This window comes from Moschus berezovskii, chromosome 2 (genome assembly GCF_049115385.1).
Source record: "Moschus berezovskii isolate FMDL1 chromosome 2, NW_MosBer_1.0, whole genome shotgun sequence".
Classification (NCBI taxonomy): domain Eukaryota; kingdom Metazoa; phylum Chordata; class Mammalia; order Artiodactyla; family Moschidae; genus Moschus; species Moschus berezovskii.
In genome coordinates, this window is record NC_142461.1 from 7274314 (window position 1) to 7281356 (window position 7043).

The 7043-nt window shown below is 50.8% G+C and overlaps 1 protein-coding gene across 3 annotated transcripts in view; it reads right to left on the reverse strand.

Annotated features, from left to right (window-relative positions):
• CNR2 (cannabinoid receptor 2) overlaps positions 1 to 5477 on the reverse strand; it is a 37596-nt gene extending 32119 nt beyond the window's left edge. For 2 of the 3 annotated variants that reach the window (XM_088841691.1, XM_088841689.1), the window contains exon 1: positions 5319 to 5476. The gene's annotated coding sequence lies outside the window, so the exon portion shown is untranslated. Of the gene's footprint in view, positions 1 to 5318 lie in introns of all 3 variants that reach the window. The other variant, XM_088841693.1, reaches the window with a different exon arrangement.
• Between the last annotated feature and the right edge of the window lie 1566 nt (positions 5478 to 7043).

Below are 7043 nucleotides of genomic sequence, written 5' to 3' on the forward strand. Positions count from 1 at the left end.
GGGTCTGAGTTGCAGGACACTAGATCTTTGTTGCAGTGCACTGACCCTCCAGCTGTGGCAAGCTGGCTTACCGACCAGGGATCGAACCCCAGGTCCCCTGCACTACAAGGCAGCTTCTTCACCACTGGACCACCAGGGAAGTCCCTGATTCCTTTCTTTACTCTTTGGTTCATTGGAGGTATAAATTAAACAACATAAGATGAAGATCAGTGTTAAACCAGGTATTAGCCAAAGCCACTCTAGTGGTCAAAAGATGAACCACCTGGTTGGAAGTCATGAGAGTATCATTTGTTTGATCACCACTAAATATTGCCTTTGATTCTTCCATTTATTTTATTAAAAAATTTTTTTTTGGCTGTGTCATGTGGCTTGTGGGATCTTAGTTCCCCAACCTGGGATCGAACCTTGCTGAGTCCTAACCACTGGAATTCACAGTTCTTCCATTTATCTTAAGAAGTTCTCATTCTGAGAAAAATGTTTTTTAAATGGCAAAACAATTATTCACCATTTTTTTTTTAAATGGAAACATTCTAATAATGTGAACCTTCTGGAATATCTTCTTCCTTGTTGGGATGAGCTGGTGGAAAACAGTGGAAAGACAGACCCGGGCTTGACTCTTGTCTCTGCCATTTACCTGCTGCGTCTGAGCCTTGGCAGCCTCACGTGTCCAGTGGGTGTTATATGACGACTCAGAGACAGTCCATGGAGCCCCAGTCCCTGCTTTTGGCTTCGTCAGATTCCCCAGGATCCAGACAGATCCCTGGAGACCCATAAAGGATGGACTTGTTGTGTTCTGACAGAGGCAACACTGAACACAGCTGTGATTCTCAAAGAGGAACTTTGGAGTGGCCCCAACCCCCAGGAGAGGAAGCGGGGGGGAGCTTTGGTGGGAGACTCTGCCTCTGACTCGCTGGGTGAGCGGATCCGGGGCCTCCCCTCTGGGGGCGTCAGCAGGTGGGGGAGGAGAAGAGAAGCAGCAAAACCCACAGGATGCCCGACCCACCCACGCGGTCACCCGCTTGAATGGAATACTCACAGCTTTCTCTCCCATGCTGGGTGCGATGATGCTGGGGAGGCTCCTCCCTGCCTGACCTACCCCATCTATCTGCCCTGGTCTGCCAGTTTCTTTCCTTTGGGGGTCTTTGCTGCCTGAGTGTGGGGGCAGGACACCCTGCAGACCCTACCTCTCCAGAATGTGATGGGAAACGGAATAAAGGTCTTGTCCTTTTCTGCTGGAGCAGGGCTGACCCTGGGGCCCACCTTGCACCTTAGTGCTTAGGAGGCACTTTGCACATCTGTTCTCCTGTCTGATTCTCATCACAAGGTACCACAGTTCTGGATTCAGATAGACCTGGGTTTCGGTCTTTGCTTTGCCACGTGACCAGCCGTGTGAACTTGGGCAAGGCTTGATGCCTGAGTGAATTTCAGTTTCTCACCTCTCAAATGTGGGTAGAGATAGCATCTCCCCCACAGGCTGCTGTGAGAATTGACAGAGGTAAGACTGCTGGTCTAGCAGAGCTCCAGCATGTCGTACTAGAATGCTCAGTAAATGTTGCTGCTGTTGTTCAGTCGCTCAGTCCTGTCTGACTCTTTGTGACCCCATGGACTGCAGCACGCCAGGCTTCCCTGTCCTTCACCAACTCCCGGAGTTCACTCAAACTCATGTCCGTTGAGTTGGTGATGCCATCCAACCATCTCATCCTCTGTCGTCCCCTTCTCCTCTTGCCCTCAATCTTGCCCGGCATCAGGGTCTTTTCCAATGAGTTGGCTCTTCGCATCATGTGACTTCAGAAAACACACAAACACTCCTTTGAGTTGGTAATTCTACCATCAGTTCAGTTTAGTTCAGTCGCTTAGTCGTGTCCGACTCTCCATGACCCCATGAACCACAGCACGCCAGGCCTCCCTGTCCATCACCAACTCCCGGAGTTCACTCAAACTCATGGCCATCGAGTTGGTGATGCCATCCAGCCATCTCATTCTCTGTTGTCCCCGTCTCCTCCCACCCCCAATCCCTCCCAGCATCAGAGTCTTTTCCAGTGAGTCAACTCGTCGCATGAGGTGGCCAAAGTATTGCAGTTTCAGCTTTAGCATCAGTCCTTCCAATGAACACCCAGGATTGATCTCCTTTAGAATGGACTGGTTGGATTTCCTTGCAGTCCATGGGACTCTTAAGACTCTTCTCCAGCACCACAGTTCAAAAGCATCAATTCTTCGGCGCTCAGCTTTCTTCACAGTCCAACTCTCACATCCATACATGACCACGGGAAAAACCATAGCCTTGACTAGACGGACCTTGGTTGGCAAAGTAATGTCTCTGCTTTTTAATTTACTATCTAGGCTGGTCATAACTTTCCTTCCAAGGAGTAAGTGTCTTTTAATTTCATGGCTGCAATCAGCATCTGCAGTGATTTTGGAGCCCCAAAAATAAAGTCTGACACTGTCTCCACTGTTTCCCCATCTATTTCCCATGAAGTGATGGGACCAGATGCCATGATCTTCGTTTTCTGAATGCTGAGCTTCAAGCCAACCTTTTCACTCTCCTCTTTCACTTTCATCAAGAGGCCTTTGAGTTCCTCTTCACTTTCTGCCATAAGGGTGGTGTCATCTGCATATCTGAGGTTATTGATATTTCTCCCGGCAATCTTGATTCCACCTTGTGCTTCTTCCAGCCCAGCGTTCCTCATGATGTACTCTGCATATAAGTTAAATAAGCAGGGTGACAATATACAACCTTGACATACTCCTTTTCTTATTTGGAACCAGTCTGTTGTTCCATGTCCAGTTCTAACTGTTGCTTCCTGACCTACATACAGGTTTCTCAACAGGCAGGTCAGGTGATAGCTTCATTTTTAGAGTTGAAGAGATTGAGGTTTGCGAAGGTGATGTGACTCAGCCAAGGTTGTCTGACTAATCGGTGAGGAAGACTTGGGTCCTCCACAAGGTTCAGTGATCAAGAGCACAAGCTTTGGAGCCCACAGCACAGCACTTGACCCAGGCTCTTCTTCTCCTTGGCTGTGTGACCCTGAGTGAGTCCCCATTGCTCCTGAGGCTTGGTTTTCCTTCTCTGTAAGGTAAGGCAGCCTGTCTCCTTTCAAAGAGTGCCCTTGGTATCTCCCGGCTCAGGGACTTTTTGCAGGGGCAGGGGCAGAAAGCAAAAGCTGTTTGAAGAGAGCCCTTCTTCCTGTCCTTTGTTTAAAAAAAAAACCCCTAAGCTTGGTGATAAGGTTAAGCTGGTGTCCCACGGGTGGAGAGAGAAGAGCCGGCACCTGTGATCGAAAGCCAAGAAGAAAGGAGAGATGGCCCCACACAGGGAAGGCACCCGTGGTCACGAGTCCTGTGAGTGTTGGGGGCCTGGAAGTGCCTCGGGGAGATGGCAGGACCTCTGGGGGAAGTTGCCAGGTGGCATACCCTGGAGGGTGAACCCAAGACACAGGGCATTCGAGCCTTGGAAAGAATCTGGGCTCCAGGCATACTGGGGAAGGGAGGAGGGCTGGACTTCAGGGGATTGAGCCCCTCTGGACAAAGGGGTGTTCATCACAGGAGGAGCCCAGGCGGCTTCCCTCACTCTGTGCTCTGTAAGTGACCCTAAGAGTGAGGAGCAGGGGAGGGGATGGCTCAGTTCACGCTGAGGTCCACTTTCTGACTTGCGCAGTAGGATGGGGCTTGGAGTCCTATTGAATGTGCTTTAATAAGAATGAATAAAAGAACATTTCATGCACATCTGAGATCAGGGAGAAAGATGAAGAGACACGACGACATGAGGAGGGAAGAGAAAAGACTGGCACCCAGGGCTCTGCTCAGCTGAACCGGCTGTCATTTTCCACCTGTGTGTGTGCTGTGCTCAGTCACATCTGACTCCTCTGTCCATGGAACTTTCTAGGCAAGAAGGCTGGAGTGGGTTGCCATTCCCTTCCTCAGGGGATCTTCCTGACCCAGGGGTTGAACCCGGGTCTTCTGCGTTGAGGGCAGATTGTTTACCATCTGAGCCACCAGGGAAGCCCCTTTCCCACCTTAATCTGACCTTAACCCACCAAAGGGTAAAGGACGTGCATCATTGATAGAAACGGATGCTTGGGCTCAGGGCAGGGCAGGAACCATCCCTAGGTGAGCCAGAAGGTAGTTACAGAGCTGGGGCTAGCGTTGTCGGGGTGCCACCTCCCAGGGTCTCCCCCAGTTCCTCCGCAGCCCCTCCTCCTCCTCAGTCCTGGTTTCATGCCCTGAAGGTGCCTACATGCTGCCCCTTCCAGGGGAAAGCAGCCCCACAGCTTCATTCATCCTCATCTCTAACCCAGGGCCAGTGTGGATGGGGCGAAGGTCAGAATCTCCACCTCATCCACTCCCTGAGCCCAGCACACGTGCCCACCGCAGTGCCGGCATCATCTCATCAACCCTCCCACAAGCCTGTGAGTGATGGTCTCGGGTCTGAATTTCTCAGAAGAGGAAGCTCAGTGGGGGAGAAGCGGCGTGATTTGTCTGAGGCCGCCCGACTGGAGCGACTTAGCAGCAGCAGCAGGGTTAGTAGAGGCAGCGCTGGGTTAGTAGAGGCACACTCTGGCACTGACTCCGGGGTACACTTGTCAACCCTACTGTTCGCTGAGTGGAGCCAGCGAAGTGGGTCTCTGGCCTCCTGGGTCTAGCGTGGACCAGACCACACTCCACGACTGAGATGCCCCAGCCGGGCAAGCTGGTCTCTCTGTGTGTTTCCCCATCTGCACAATGGAGCAGGACTCACCAGATGATTTCCAGCATCTCTTCTGTCCCTAGGCTTTTGAGTTTTTTTTTCCTGGCCCATGATCTCCTATTTAAGCCTGCGCCTTGTAAGGCAGGAGAGCCTAGCGGCTAAAGTGTGCGGGGAGCCAGAATGCCTAAGTTCAAGCGCAGCGCTCTCATTTAATGTCCACGTGACTTCAGGTGAGTCACTGAGCCCCGTCCGTAAAGTGGGGAATGTCAGCAGCACCTGTGGTAGACCATTGTGAGGATTAAATAAAATTAAACCCCTAAAGGTCCTTAGAGCAGTCCCTGGCACACGGCGAGGCTCTCTGAGGCTGCGAGCATCACCGTGCGTCCTGACCTTGGTGGACACGGAGCTGAGAGCTGATTCTTGTCCTAGCTGAGAGGGTGAGGACCACACAGGCCGTGAGCCTTCCAGGGGCTAGTCCTGAAAAACTTCAGGAGTCCTCAGAAACATCAATCCTCTGGCCCCAGGCAGGCCTGCCCAGCTTCTTACCACCCTGGAGGGAAGGGGTACGGTGAGAACACAGGTTCTCTAGAATGAGGAAGAAGCCCTAAATAAAACAACAACAAAATCTACTCACGGTTGTCTGGTGGCTGAGCTCCCTGACCTTGCTGGATGTTGAATCCTGGTGGCCGTGCGTCTCAGGCCCGACCCTGTGTCCCAGGCAGAGCTCCTGGGGCTGCTCTCCTCAAACCAGCTTTCTCGCGCGTCTGGTTTCTCACAGATGAGTGAGTGTGGGGAGCTCTGGTCTTCCGTCCCTGTCACCACTTCCCCTCTGGGTTCCTGGTGCCACAGTGTTCTTGCCCTTGCAGTTGAATTGCTTCTCAGGGGGGATCTCTGGCCAGGGTTAGGATAGGCCCAGGGATCGTGGGATTTGGGTTCCAATCCAGCCTTGCTGTCATGATCTTAAGCAATTCACTTAACCTCCCTAAACCTTAGTTTCTTCATCTGTAAAATGGGGATCAAGTACCAGCCTTACACAGATCACCTAACAGGACATTCTATGCTAATGCTTCTTCCCCATCAGACCAGAGCTTTGAAACCCAACTGCCTTCAGGCACCAGGCAGATAACCGATGTAAATGGGTACAGGGTGCTGGTACAGGGCAAGAGGGACTGTGGGGAAAAGGGGGACCCATCTCTCAGCTCCAGGCAAGACTTGCCACCTGGGAATGCAGATCTAATTGCAGATCTAATTCCAAGCATTTGGAAGGTGTACCACATCTTTTAAGAGACACTAGAAATCGTGACTTTTACGTAGTGGCTGCCAGTTTTAGAATGTTGACCACAAAATCAAATCTTCTGAAAGTGCTAACTGGGTCAAATCAAACACCATTTTTAGTTTCTGTCTGCGGGACCATGGGCTCCCTGAGGGCAGGGAGTGTGTACCCAATGCCTAGTCCAGAACCTGATACAGTTCAAATGTTCCTCATACCTGTTATCAGATAGAATATTTAATGAGAGTCTACATCTCCCTAGGTATACACAGTATGATAAAGTTCTTGCCTTTCTGGGGTAATTGCCTTTGATGATCTCATTAGATCTTTTCACCTACTGCCCCTCACAATCCAGGCCCCAAGCGTTAGATCTGGCCAGATCTCTTTCAAGAAGGGAGATTTTGCCCCTGAGGTGGAGTCAATTCATGGTGATATTTGAGACCTGCACATGCTGAAAGATTATTGTTTCTTATCTGAAATTGAAATGTAACTGGCCATTCTATACTTTTATCTGGCAACTCTGCCCAGAGGGGACACCTGGCAATATCTGAAGATGTCATACTGGGCAGGGATCCTACTGACATCTAGTGGGTGAAGGCCAAGAATGCCACACACAACCTACAATGCTTGGGGCACAGGGATTATCCAGCACAGTTCAGTTCAGTCGCTCAGTTGTGTCCAACTCTGTGACCCCATGAACCGCAGCATGCCAGGCCTCCCTGTCCATCACCAACTCCCACAGCTTGTTCAAACTCATGTCCATTGAGTCGGTGATGCCATCCAACCATCTCATCCTCTGTCGTCCCCTTCTCCTCCTGCCCTCAATCTTTCCCAGCATCAGGGTCTTTTCAAATGAGTCAGCTCTTCATATAAGGTAGTCAAGGTATTGGAGTTTCAGCTTCAACATCAGTCTTTCCAATGAACACCCAGGACTGATCTCCTTGCAGTCCAAGGGATTCTCAAGAGTCTTCTCCAACACCACAGTTCAAAAGCATCAATTCTTCTGTGCTCAACTTTCTTCACAGTCCAACTCTCACATCCATACTCAACATGTCAATAGCACTGAGGTTGAGAAATGGCTCTAGACCC